This window comes from Odocoileus virginianus, chromosome 25 (genome assembly GCF_023699985.2).
Source record: "Odocoileus virginianus isolate 20LAN1187 ecotype Illinois chromosome 25, Ovbor_1.2, whole genome shotgun sequence".
NCBI lineage: Eukaryota > Metazoa > Chordata > Mammalia > Artiodactyla > Cervidae > Odocoileus > Odocoileus virginianus.
In genome coordinates, this window is record NC_069698.1 from 2,942,069 (window position 1) to 2,956,524 (window position 14,456).

The 14,456-nt window shown below is 40.6% G+C and overlaps 1 protein-coding gene across 1 annotated transcript in view; it reads left to right on the forward strand.

Moving 5' to 3' along the window:
- The first annotated feature begins 256 nt into the window (after window positions 1–256).
- MORC1 (MORC family CW-type zinc finger 1) overlaps window positions 257–14,456 on the forward strand; it is a 179,755-nt gene continuing 165,555 nt past the window's right edge. Inside the window, exon 1 of the mRNA XM_070454923.1 lies at window positions 257–383. The gene's annotated coding sequence lies outside the window, so the exon portion shown is untranslated. The remainder of the gene's footprint in view (window positions 384–14,456) is intronic.

The following is a 14,456-nucleotide window of genomic DNA, read 5'->3' on the forward strand; positions in this document are numbered from 1 at the left end:
AACTCTTTACTCTTTAACTCCCATTACCCTCTCCCTCAACCGCTGGTAACCACCATTTACTTTCTGTCTTTATGAATGTGCTTATTCTAGGCACCTGAAGAGGAGTCATGTGACACTTTTTCTTTTGTATCTGACAGACTTCTCTGAGTGTTCAGGGTTTATCCACGTTATAGCATATGCCAGCATTTCATTCCTTTTTAAGGCTGAATAATACTGTGCATGTGTATGCCAACATTTTGTGTATCTATTCACAGATTAACCTTGGGAAACTCCTTTGTCAGGGATGTGGAGAACAGGCGGTTAAAGGAAGACAGCAGAGTGAAGACGCAAAGCACGAGGCTCATCAAATCGTCCAGATGAGCGACTAGCAGGACTTGAACCTGGTAAGTGACAGTAGGAATGAGAAGACAGAATTATTTCTAGAGAATAGGAAATTTATTCATTCAGACTGATTTCTGTGGATGAACCAGCATTAAAATTTTGGTTTTAGCTAGGATGTGTTAATAAGTGCCTTTTCAGATTTCTCTTCATTCTCTTTGAAAAGGTGTTAATTACAGCATTACATGTTTAATGTAAATTTTTTTTTAAAAAAGAAGATAAACAGACGTAGTGGCTAGGCAAATAGATCTAATGACATCCATATCTAATAAATATTTCTAAATAAATTATGTTTAGAATATAAATTACAGCTACATAAGAAAGTATAGTAATTGCTTAAAATAATGTTATATGGAACATAACATCCAAAAAGTAAAACCAATATTCTGTACCATAATTATCCTGGTGTATTGTACAATAACTAAGAAAAAATGCTGTTACATAAATCTTGGCAGAGAGGCATGCTTTAAAATATAAGCCATAGCTATTTTAAGCTCTAATAATTCTTTCTTTTGTAAATCTCTGTTTCATCTCCTCTTCCTCCCACCTTCCAGAACAAAGCTCCTACCTCAGCATTATGCACCCAACAGGCACCCAATAAATATTAATTCGTGGTGATAATAACATCACCCATGAGGAAGACAGAAAGCAGTATTTATTATCCTACTTTACAAATGAGGAAACTGACATCTGGAAATGAAATGACTCACTCAAGGTCACATAGTAAGTCAGTGGCGGGGCTGGAAATAAAATGCAAGTAATAGAGAAGGGCATGCTGTTATCCTCTCTGCTTGAGAAGTTTCCCCTCCCTTTCTCATTCTGTCTGATCAACCTTGAAAGTTAGTGAGAGCAAGATCAGACTTTTGTGTTTGCAAACCTATAGAATACTGCTGGGGATTGAAAACGGAACCCCGAGTTCTATTACTCTTTTGGTTTTTAAGTATGTGTGTGTGTGTTTTAATGTAGGCAGTATCAACCAGGTTAGTTTTAAACTTTATAATCATAAGCTATGAAGAAAAATCTTCCTCTCTTTCTTTCCAACTCCCTACACACCCTCCTTGCTTTCATCCTGTATTAGAGTCAGTTTTAATAGGACCTGTCAAGCTCAACCCATCATCTACACATTTGTGGACCATCTTCTGCAGAAAAGCCTGTATGGTAGAAATTAGGCAGACACTTCAGAATACGGAGATATTTAAGATCACAGCTCTCCCCCACGCAGGCCAAGAAGCATCAGAGACATGGAGTCTTACTCTGGCCCTGCAATAACTTGGGTCACTAAGCCACTTCTTTCTCCTGCATCTCCATTTTCTGCTCTGCAAAACAAGCCTGGATCATATGGTCTCTAAGGTCTTTTTCAGCTCTAAAATTTTGAACTGGAATATGTTCATAGCAAATAGGTCATTACCTGAAAATTACTTTCTCTCTATGGTATTATATTATTGAAAGTGTATAGAGTATGCTGAGTGGGCACAGCCCCTACTATTGTCAAGGGATTTACTGAGACTTAGTTCTGTTCAAACTGAGACAGATGGAAATAAGTGAAAGGGAAATCAAAATACACCTGGCCAATTAAAGCAATACAAATGAAAATGTATTCAGATTATGCGCAAATGGATGAGTGCCCATCATGGGTTGATAGGCAGTGTGGAAGTAAGGGAAGCTATATAGTACTTCCCCGGTGGTCCACTGACTAAGACTCCCTGCTCCCAATGCGTGGGGCCCAGGTTCCATCCCTGATCAGGGAACTAGATCCCAGGTACTGCAGCCAACAGTTCGCATACCTCAACTAAAGATCCCATAAGCTGCAACTAAGATGCGGTGCATCCAAATAAATAAATAATCAATAAAATAAATATTAAAAAGGGAAGCTGTATAGTCAGAAGTGGAAAGACTCCCCATATTGCCATTACCCAGGAGAGGTTGAAAAAGAGTCTTTAAATTTGATAATGGAGAAATGACTAAATGGTCTATTTACTATGCTCATGACTATGAAAATGGCACTTGTAATAGGAAGGGCTTCCTTGGTGGCTCAGATGGTAAAGAATCCGCCTGCAAAGCAGGAGACCTCAGTTCAGTCTCTGGGTTGGGAAGATCCCCTGGAGGGGAGGGCATGGCAACCCACCCCAGTGTTCTTTCCTGGAGAATCCCATGGACAGAGAAGCCTGGCGGGCTACAGTCCACGGGGTCACAAAGAGTCGGACACGACTGAGCAGCTAAGCAGAGCACAGCACCCCCAGTTGTGAGACTCCTTGCATTTCCCCAGCCTTTTCTCTAACTGTTTAATAGCCTTTTCCATTTCTAAGTACAGGGGGAGAAGGGGGCAACAGAGGATGAGAGGATTAGATGGCATCGCCGACTCAATGGACATGAGTTTGAGCAAGCTCCAGGAGTTGGTGAAGGACAGGGAAGCCCGGCGTGCTGCAGTCCGTGGGGTCACGAAGAATCTGACGTGACTGAACAAGTAAGCGCAGCATATACACTAAAACATCAGAAAGCCTGATGTGAGACGAAGATGCAGAACGGAAGGGCGGAGTCTGAACGCAGACTCCCTTGCCTTCTGTGCTCGCTGACGCAGAGGGGGCTCACTGTCAGCTCCCTCTTGGTAGATCCAAGAGGCATGACTTGGCAGGTCCAGCGCATTTGTCCTTCATCCTCCTGAGAGTGAGCTGCCCTCAAGGGGCACACTTTTTGTTCTGGTTCTACAAGCTGAAACTATAGGAAATTTGCCAAATTCTGGGGTCCAACTATGTTCCATTTGCCTCATTAGCCTTTCTCAGTAATAAATGATTATGGCTGCCTTCCATAATCAACCCTGATTTATTCCTCAACTTGATCAAAACCAGAGCCAAGAAGTGGAGTGCCGTGTGTTAGAAGGTGTCAGAGAGCCCAACAGGCCAGCTGTCTCGGAGCCTCACTAAGAAACAGGAAACAAAAAGAGGAGCGCAGACAAGGACACTCCAACCAGTGGTAGCGTGTCCTCCCTGATTCACTGTCTACCGAGCAAATGTGAAGGGCTTCCTGGGGACAGAAAGACTGCCAGAGGCAGTGTCATAGGATAGGCCCTCAGTGAGCTATTCCCCTCGGGTGTAGGGGATACTGATGTTCATGCTGACCATGGAAAGCACCACAGTCCTGCCACAAGCTCAAGAATGCTTAGGAATGGGATGCTGGGGGTAGAGCCCTTAAAACTCAGTGCAAGCAATTAAGGGCTTCCCTGGTGGCTTAGATGGTAAAGAATCTGCCTGCAGTGTTGGAGACCTGGGTTGGAAAGATTCCCCACAAAAGGGAAGGGCAGCCGATTCCAGTATTAAGAATATTTACTATTTACTATTTTTTTTTTGGACTGAGTCTCAGCTCTTGTCCTTAAAATGTTTATGTCTTTAAAAAAAAAAAAAGATGAAATAAGTGCCCAGGCAATTATGTGTGCTTGTAAATTAAATACTAAAAGAAAGTATAAGTGATCATTAAGAATTAAGTACAAAAGAAGATGAGGAGAAAAGAATACACAGATGTCTTGCCAACATGATAAAATTTTCAAAGATCTCTCTGTAGGACAAATTTTATAATTTTGTGAGACATTAAAATACCCATGTTTACATTCATATTTTTAGATTTGAAAATTCTGTAAGTGAAGAATTTTCTTTACAAATAGTGAAATTGTTATTTTTTTCCCTCCCACTCTAAACTTTGGTCACTAACCCAAAACTTCGTGGTGGAAGGTTAAAGAGTTGTATTTTAGTATAAGGTATTCTCTCACTTTGCTGCAGTTCACATAAAATTGAGAAAGAGAAGGGAAGGGGATGAGATAAAGAGATGAGAAATTAGGATTGTGAGGGGAAAATGGTAAAGAAGAGAAAAGAAGGAAGGAGGAGAAGAGAGAAACCAAGAAAGAAAATCAAAGGAAGGAGAGACAGAAGAAGGGGGGTTACAGAAGGTGAAGTCACAGGGAAAGGGGCAAGGCAAATAGGCGGAGTAAGGCAGTAAAATAAAGAGGGTGAATGGGAGTGAGCTGGAGAAAAGAGAGGTGCTAACTGCAGGGCCAGCTTACAGATCCTCATGATCAATCTGTCTGGTGATAAAACGCTTTCGAAACTGAACTTTTAACTCGGGAACTTTGGCATTATTGACGTTACCGTTGCTGATGTATCGAGTACTTTGAAAAGCAAACAGAAACTGGTATCACTTGAGTTTAAACTTCAATCTGTTTTAACCCACTCTCAGCACACTAACACACACCCGTATATGTGCTCCCACGGATGGCCACGTAATTTCCTGGGGAGTATTTCTGAAGCTGGCAGGTCTTATATTAGTTTTTAATCTTGTGGACAGAGACATCTGTGACTCACAAAAGGCACCTTTTTATGTGATCCAGTCAGTAATGACTCCTCAGTGACTGCCTGCATACGTGGATGGGATTCCCAATCCCAGAGCCATAACTGATGTTGGCATGTGCGTAGGTTAACAGATTTCCACAACACACAGGGTGCTCAATGAATCTAGTCATAGGCAGTGAGTGTGTTCTCACTGCTCACTTTCTTGAGAGCACCAGCCAATCTTAAGCCAAAGTGAGCAGGTAAAATTAAGAACAAAATCTTATATAACAAACTAAAACCATATCAGCGAATATAGGCTTTCCGAGGAAGCGGAGCACTTGCAGGGATGACCGAGGAGGTCCATTCCGTCTGTGCAGAGAAGACGGCAAGGATCGGAGGTGTTGACAGGGTTATGGGGAAGAACCGTGAGCCTCGAGGCTCTCGTCAAAACAAAAGCAAACAAAAACCTTTCAAGACAAATTGCCCTTGGTTACTAACTCTGGATTGAAAAACAAGAGCTGGAACTATACTAGAGAAACAGACCACAGGCCATTTCTTTTTCACCCTGTCTAAAACCAGAAGGCATGGTTGCATTTTATGGATAGATCTGACCATAGCCAACAATATGGGCACGAACCCCCAATTCTTTAATGGATGGGTCAGCTCCAAGGACTGGTTTACTGAGTGAAGTGCTTTCCAAATATGTGCTCTTTCCATATTTCCTCTTAATGTAAAGTGGGGCTGTTTCAGTTCTTAAAGTGCCCTGTTACAATACTGCAAAGCTATAATACTCAAAGCAGCATATTATTAGCACAAAAACAGACATATGGATCAATGAAACAGAATAGATAGCCCAGAAATAAACCCACACACTTACAGTCAATTAATCTTTGACAAAAGAGGTAAGCGTATACAGTGGGAAAACACTACAGGTGAAGTGAGAACACTCCCTCACACCATGTACAAAAATAAAACCCAAAATGTTTTAAAGATTTAAGTACAAGACATGACACCATAAAACTCCTAGAAGGGAACCTAGGCAAAACATTCTGACATAAATTGTAGCAGTGATTTCTTGGTCAGTCTCCCAAGGCAGAGGAAATAAAAGCAGAAACAAACAAAGGAGACCTAAAGAAACTTCAAAACCTGGGCACAGCAAAGGAAGCTGTAAACCAGATGAAAAGTCAACCTGTGGATTGGGAGAAAAAGATTCGCAAACAGTGCCACTAATAAGGGCTTAATTTCCAAAAGATACAAACAACTCATACAACTCAATTAGAAAAAAAGAAATAACCTAACAACACAGTCAAAAAATGGGCAGAAGACCTATGTAGATATTTCTCTGAAGAAGACACAGATGGCCAACAGCCACATGGAAAGGTGCTCAGCATTGCTAATTATTAGAGCAATGCAAATCCCCATCACCTCACACCAGGCAGAAGAGCCATGATCAGGAAGCCTGCAAATAACCGAGACTGGAGAAGGTGCGGAGGAAGGGAACCTCCTAGACGTTCGGCGGGAGAGTAACTGGTGTAGCCACTATGGACAACAGTCTCTTAAAAGGAATAGAATTGCCATACGATTCAGCAATCCCACTCCTGGACTTCCAGAGAAAACTCTAATTCAAAAAGATACATGCACCCCAGTGTTCATAGCAGCACTATTTACAATAGCCCAGACATGGAAGCAGCCTGTTTCCATTGATAAGCGAATGAGCAAAGAAGAGGTGGTACGTACACACACACATATACAAAGGAGTATTACTCAGCCATAAAAAAGAGTGAAATAATGCCACTTGGAGCAACGTGTTTGGACCTACAGATTATCATACTAAGTAGATAAGACAGAGAAAGATAAATATCATATGATATCACTCTCTTTGTGGAATCTCAAGCGGGAGGGAATATATGTATGCTTCATGGCTGATTCACATTGCAGTATGCCCTGCTGAGGCGGAACATGTTGAGTTTGGGAGTTTTCTTTAAATCGGTACAACTAGGACTAGTTCTTAGTTATGTCCTTGTTTGGCTCTATTTTCTCAGATAAAATTCCCCAGCTCCCTAACTCCTGACCTTTTCTTGTGGAACCAGCGGCTATGATTTTGGCTCTATCACTTTTTGGGGAGGAGCTGTGTGCGGTGCTACCTATCCGATGCCCCTATGAATCTGGTATCGACCACTGACTGTGTATCTTGGTCATTTAACTTCTCTAAGCCTCAGTTTCCTCTTTGTACAATGAGACTCATAACACCTATTTTCAGAGTGATTATGAGAGTTGAACTAAGGTAACATATGGAAAGCCCCTGACAGACAATAAATATTTTAAATAGTAGTATTAATAATTGCTGTCTTACTATAGAAGAAAGCAATTCTTGACCTAAATGCTAAAGAGAGGATTTTGTTTTGTTTTTTAATGAAATTGTGACACTTGGACTTCTAATCCTCTGACCAAGGAATCAGCCCTAAGGTGTATAAGTTACTATTTTGAGAAAATCAGTAAAATAATTTGGGGACTCTGCTCATAAATTTAATTACTTAGTAGTCTCTTCAGCATTCCCACTAGGGAAATAGATAATGAGATCTCTTCCCTACTTACCTCAAATTAAGTTCTAGACAAAAGTAATTTATTAGACAACTAATCTGTAACAGAGAAAACTTTTTTTTTAATAATAAAAACAAACTTTAAAAAATTATTGTTTTCTTATGGAAAGAAGAAGGGCTCCAGGGAAGTGCAGATGAATAGGCTATGTTCTTAAATGAAAAATGGGGCATGGGTGGGTGGGGAAAAAACAAAGAAAGTTGATTCAAGCTGTTATTTCCTACTTTAGAGCTATGTGGTTTAAAAAATGTCAGCTGAACTAGTTTCTAGTGGAACAAATAAATCTGGTTCTAGGGACTGCAGTCTCCTCCACTTGAAGTAATAAAGGCTTCTTTCCTGAGATCTGAACGGTTACTCTAGCAGTGTCAACACCCCTCCATCCTTGGATTCTGATCCTCAATTTGTTCTTTCATGAACTTTGACTACTTAATTTTACTTATTTATTTATCTATCAAGTACACTTAGTCAAACCAGTTGTCTTTATAGGTAAACATACTCTCTTTTCAACTGGACTTAAAGTTAATTCCAGCTTGTTTTTAAAGAAAGTCTATAAAAGTCCATTTACAGAACCATTTTCTTTTTTGGCTGGCATTTTTGACCCTGCTGTTTTCACAGGTGGAATGTGGACCAGTAGTAGTGCTTCTGGCCTTGCAGTCATCCACTATCACCCACTCGCAAGTCAATTGTGTGGATGAGAGTCCAGGCAAAGCATTGTACCACTGAATTATAATCAGCCTCTTAAATGGAACCAACCTCACTTTCTTCATCTGGAGCTGTGGGCTGTAACTGGGTATAGCTGTATATGCCTTGCGGACAATGGCTTAAAAAGAGCTTCCCTAAAATTTGCTAAATCATTTGTTTAGACATGTCCTAAATGCAAAGTTCAATATAGATTATTAAAACTCTTTGTCAAAATTATTCATAGGCTTAGGAATAAAGGGCCAATTATGCACACATATATGTGTAAACACACATATCTAGATTCATACTCTAAATATAAGTATGTATCTATAACTATTCATCTGTGTGTGTATCTCAAGGGAAACACACATTTCTTTTGGTTGGATCTCAAGCTTATAACAGTAGAAATTCTGATTTAAACATCTTCATCAGAAGTGTTTATAAATTATAAAGATTTAAGCATGAAAATAATGTACACCTTTCCAAGTATTTGCGGTTTTGTATACGAAATGACCTCTCAGTTCAATTCAGATATAAGCCACTGAGTTACTGGGTCAGTCTGGCAGCAGATCATCTGGCCCTTGTGCCTTCAGCGCTTCTCTGAGCTACAGCTTGCCTTAAAGGTTAATGAATTCACACTCTCAAAGTACCTTGAGGTTTCCACATAATTGTATCATGTACGTATTCCATTTTCTAAAAGGCATTTAAGATCTTTCTTTGTTCAAGGACACAAGAGCACTTCTTTAGAGGCAGCAGTTAAATAGGGTGTTTAGCAATAGTGACAGGTTAGTACATAATTAGGAATGAAATGATCACACACACAATTAACACTAACATGTTCAAAACCACAGCATGACACAACAGTTTGGCTTCCCCAATGCTTTATAGTTGGCCTATGAATAAAACATGCTTGTCCATTTCTTTAAAAAGTCAAAAGAGGTTATCTATCAGTTTAACAGTTGTAAAAGACACGATAAAGAAAAAAAAGAAATAGGTTCTTACCTATAAGCAATGTTGAACACAGGGCCGCTTGAAGCATTTTACAGGCCATGATCCTGTTTTGGAAACAAAAGACTTATTTAATTTAGACTGAGCAGAGCTTTAGGGCATACTAGTTACCTTCCAAGAATATGAAGCACTTCTTGCATACCTGAAGCCCTATGACCTCAGTCAGAGAGACTGTCGCTTGAGAAGACTTTTCATACGACTCCTGCCTTTTTACCTTTGGACTCTTTGGACTGACTTTTTACAGGCTGTTCTTATATGGGCCATGTATTTATTTACTAACTTTACCATCCACACGGACTAATGTAACCTAAAAAGCCATACCAAAACAAAACAAAAAAGGTGGAAAAACTGGATCATTCAGACCTCGCTGGGGGGTATAAAATGGTACAGTCACGTTGGAAAACAGTTTGGTGGTTTCTTATAAATCTGAGTATACATTAATTCCCATACAACCCAGCAATTGCACTATTGGACATTCATCTCAGGGAAATGAAAACTTATGTTCATACAAAAACCTGTATAAGGATGTTCCTAGCAGCTTTATTAATAATAGGCAAAAACTGGAAAACCAGTGGAAACAACCCAGATGTCTTCAACAGCTGAAAGTTAAATGCGTTGAGGTACATCTACACCATGAATTTCTACTCAATAATAATTTAGTAAAAACTATTGATAGACACAGTAACTTAGATGAATCTCAAAGGAGTTATGATGAGTGAAAATAGCCAATCTCAACTGGTTACTTAGCTGTATGATTCCATTTATTTAAGCCTCTTGAGATGACAAGATTATAGATTAAGAACACTTTATTAGTTGCTAGGGCTTAGGGAGAGAGTAGGGTAGGTGTGTGTGGGTGTAAAAGGACAATGCAAGGGATGCTTGTGGTGATGGAACTATTCTGTGTCTTGACTGTGGTGGTGGATATGTGAGCATAAACGTGATAAAATACCATAGAACTAAATCTCTCTCTCTTGCACACACACACACACACACACATGCACACACACACAAATGAGTACATATGAGGCTGGAGAAATCTGAGTAGCATTAGTAGATATATCAATGTCGGTATCCTGGTTGTGATATTGCACTGCATTGTAGCTTTGCAAAATGTTACCTTTGCGGGAAGCTCAGTGAAGGGTACCCAGGATCTCTGTATGGCACTCTTACAAGTGCAAATAATTCTACAGATCTAAAAATAAAAACTTTAATTAAAGAAAAAGGAGTGGTTTAATTGTATGGTAAATTTGTTTGTTTCCAACAAAGCAAACAAACTATATATCATTTAATACAATGATAAAATCAGAACCCTTTTTTCATTTTTATTTTTCAAACAATTCCCTTCTTCAGTGGTATGATTAACAGTTAAGTGAATAAATTCATTATTATACAATTTACTCTTAACAGCCAACTATGTACTTTCTTGTTTATTGAAAGTTTGCAGAACCACAGGAGAGATTCACCTTCCTCTCTTCTCTTCCTTTTATTGCTCAACTTCCAGGACCTAAAATGAGGAGGGTGGGAGCAGGACTTAGGTCATGCTTCCCTGCATTATGGTTCTGTGTGCACATTTCCGTGCTCCGGAGTAGGTCATGCTGCCTGAAGACCGGGGCTGCATCTTGCTTCTATGTGTATGCCTTCGGCACCCACCAGGCACGGGACCTTTCATACAGCAGCCTCATATAGCAGCCCCCAGTAAACATTGTTGGATTTAATTGAATCAACCAATTCAAATTAAACTTAATGGCATTAAACTGAGTCAGCATTTTCCTGCATTCTTCTATCAACATACAGACTTATCCTACTGCAGCAAAACAAAACAAAAGAAACAAAAAAACACAAGGAAAATACAGCAGTTCTGTTTTTATGTTAAGCTTAAACAGTGTTCCCTATAACTTTTCTCTTCTTACGATCTATGAAAAAAAGTCAGACCCATAAAAATTGGTGATCTTAATTATAGAGACATGAAACTTTCTTTGAAATGAAATTTGAATATCTGTATTTGAAAAAATAGAAAACTCAAGCGACATGAACTAATGAAACTCATCAGTGGAGTCTGTTTACAACTTTGATGCTTTATTTTCAGAAATTATTACTTTAATGTGGTCTGATAGACCTGGTAACCTCCCTTGGTCTTTTTCATATCAATGTAATACACATGTTAGAAGGAAAAAGTGTGAAATCAGATCTAATACTATACAGGTTTTTTTTTTTTTAATAAAAAAAAAGAAAAGAAAGAAGACTTTATTCTAGCAAAGAGCAAGCTGACTTTAATTTCTGCTTGAGTCATGCTGCCAATGCAATCAGATACAACAAACTGCAAAGCTTTGGAGAATGCAGTGTTCGTAGGGAGGGCATAGTGCAGCTTATATAATTCAGTGACATCATCAGCATCAGGAAAAGGTGGAGGGTTAGCCCACGTGTTGAAGGAGGAGAGAATACTCTTCCTCATAACCACTGCACTAAGCCTGCCGTGGCATCCAACCTACTGAAAATAAGCTGCTGACAGCACTTGCGTTTGTGAAGTTATTTGAGATTCTCAAAGAGTTACTACCTGAGAACAAAATTTTACCACAGTACCTAGTAAAGGAGTCAGTTTTACACTGATTGGGCTGCTAATGGGTTTGGTATAGCTTATATTATAAGATAGAGGACATGTCATAATAATTACATGTCATTATTATCAGGTGAAACCTCTTAGAGGTACTATTTCCCTCCTAGGACTAAGGGAATAGCCCATCACAGTTTACAGTTTTATTTTACATTCAGGCAGAGAATGTCACAGCATCTGTATCCTAAGAATGAATGAGAGCTTCTGTGGTCTGTCCTACAGGCATTAAGTAGTTTAATGAAGCACAAGATGTCAGATTCAGACTCAGTTGGTAGAATGCAGAAACCATTTTTTAATTACTTAGGTAGAATATTATCTTGCCTTGGAAGCTGGAGCCTTTGTTTTTTAGTTTTCTCAGTTTATGAATAAAACGAAGCCCTGTTGAAGGCAAATAAAAAGTATAGTTTTCCTTTAACCTTCCCCCTCCACTTGAGTACAGTATATTCCTCTTACCATTTTAACTGTTGACTTTTCAATGCTGTTGTCAAGACATGGAGGCATACATGGCTCTCCCACCATATATTAATTGTAGGGGTTGGGTTCACTTGGAGAAATTAGCCACAATGTGGGAGAAAAGTATTCTGGTTTTGTATTCATTTTCAATGTGACTGCTACGAATTTTAAAACTTGCTACAGCTTGAGATGCCTTAGGTTTAATGTGGTTTAGTAAAATTAAGTAGTTGCCTAGTAGCCTTATCTTTTACCAGATGTGGGTGGTTCAGGGTCTTTGGAAGACTGAACCGATCCTGGTTTGGAGAGGAGGGGAGAGCCCCACAATCAGGGCTCACTGTCCTCTTGAGAGCTAGGCTGCCTCTACTGTGCAAGGCTTTCTTCTTCTTTCCCCAAATCTTGACACTGGCCACAGAGCGGTGTGAAGACAGTGGGGAATTTACAGATTTATCCTTCAGGTATTCCTTCACTCAGCTATTTACTGAGCCTATCCTATGATCCAGGCACTTTTCAGAATCAGTCTATTTTGAACACATTCCATATACACTGTTCTGAGTACTAGAGTTAGGAAGATGTATCAAACGTTGTTTCTTGTGTGGGAGAAGATCATTTCAGGGAAAGTTTCCCAGTGAGGCCGGTTGGATTTTTTCATGAGGACGAATCCAGCTGATGGAGGAAGAAAATTCCAGGAAAGGAAAGAAAATGGGTGCAGATCAAGGTGCTGGAATGGAGACAACACATTTGAGGCTATCACAAAACATTAGGAATATTGTACTGACCTACTAACGCAATTCTCTGTTATTGATGTTCAGTAATTTCAGGGATTTCTGTTGGTTGTCACTATAAACAAATACTTGGAGTAATTTTAAAGATGTATCACTAATAGAAATGTAGACAGTCTAGCAGTTTAAGTAAAAATGCCAATCTGTTTTATGATATGGTGTTGGAATCACACAGTTTTTGATTAAGCTTTGAGGTAATGCATGCCAAGTCATCTTCCTCATTATACACTGAATAATTGATAGTTGATAATATGTGACATTTATTGAGCATCAGCAATGTGCTAGCTAGTTTACAGAGCACAAAACTATCAAGGGATCTTGCCCAGTTGGCTCACTATCAAAACACAGTCTGTCATTTGCTAAGTCTTCCATGCTCCACTAAACCAAAAGCAAAGAAAGCATTTTTCAAGAATCACTGCAGAAGTGAATGGGGCCAGATTTTTCTCTGCAGGTGGCTCTGTGGGCATTAGTATTAGTTCCATAGGGAAGCAATCTGTTCCCGTGGTTCTGGTAATCTCAGAAGATAAACTCAATAATCTAGTGCAGATTTGGCGTAAGGGCTGTTCTATCACTTTATGATGCTGTTTTTCTGCTGCGACCTATAATGGAGCCCTTTCCAGGGTGACTGACTCAGCCAGAGTGCGTGTGCTTCCGTCTCCTCTATAAAAACAACCAGATGGACTCCCCAGGAAGGGAGGAGCTCTAAAGGATTTAACTTACTGCTTGTAATGCCTTGTTCCTTGAGGAAAAGATGGGGGCGTTACGACACTGGAGAAGGTTATGGGTGAGGACATTTGAAAGTGCCGTGGGTGGGGAGCATTAACCAGAGAATCTCGAGTCCTTGGCTGGAGGGACAAGCGTTCAAAAGGAGCACAGTGGCTGGTGCCGTGGCTGGGTAAGAGCGGCAGAAGCTGCTTCCCATTAACTGTTGCTGGAGAAGGGAATGAGAACCCACTCCAGTGTTCTTGCTGGAGAGCTCCACGGACAGAGAAGCCTGGCAGGCTACAGTCCACGGGGTTGCAGAGTCAGACACGACTGAGCGGCTAATTCTTTTACTTTCCCCGGTCGCTCAACAGTAAAGAGTCCGCCTGCCAATGCAAGAGATGTGGGTCTGGATCCCTGGCTTGGGAAGACCCCACGGAGACAGAAACGGCGACCCGCCCCAGTCTTCCTGCCTGGGCAGTCCCGTGGACGGAGAATCTGGCGGGCTACAGGCCACAGGGTCGCGAAAGAGTCGGTCACGACCGAGCGACTGAACAAGAACCAGGGGGCACTAATTTGCTGGAGTTGCCGTAGCGAATACCTCAGAATGGGTGGCAGGAGCAATAGACATTTATTTCTCAATGCACTGGAGGCTGGAAGTCCACGATGAAGGCGTTGGCAGCTTCGGCTCCTCCGAGGGCCCCCTTTCGGTCTTCTCTGGCCTCCCCCCTGCGCCTCTGCACAGGACTTTTCCTCTGTGCCTCCACACTTGCCCGGTGTCTGGCCATCTCCTCTCCTTACAAGGGCGCCAGTCAGACAGAACGGGAGCGCTCCCCGCTATTCCCATTCTAACTTAATCACCCCTCAAAGGCCTTATTTCCAAATACGGTCACGTTCAGTACTGGGCCTTATGAATACGTGTGAATGGGA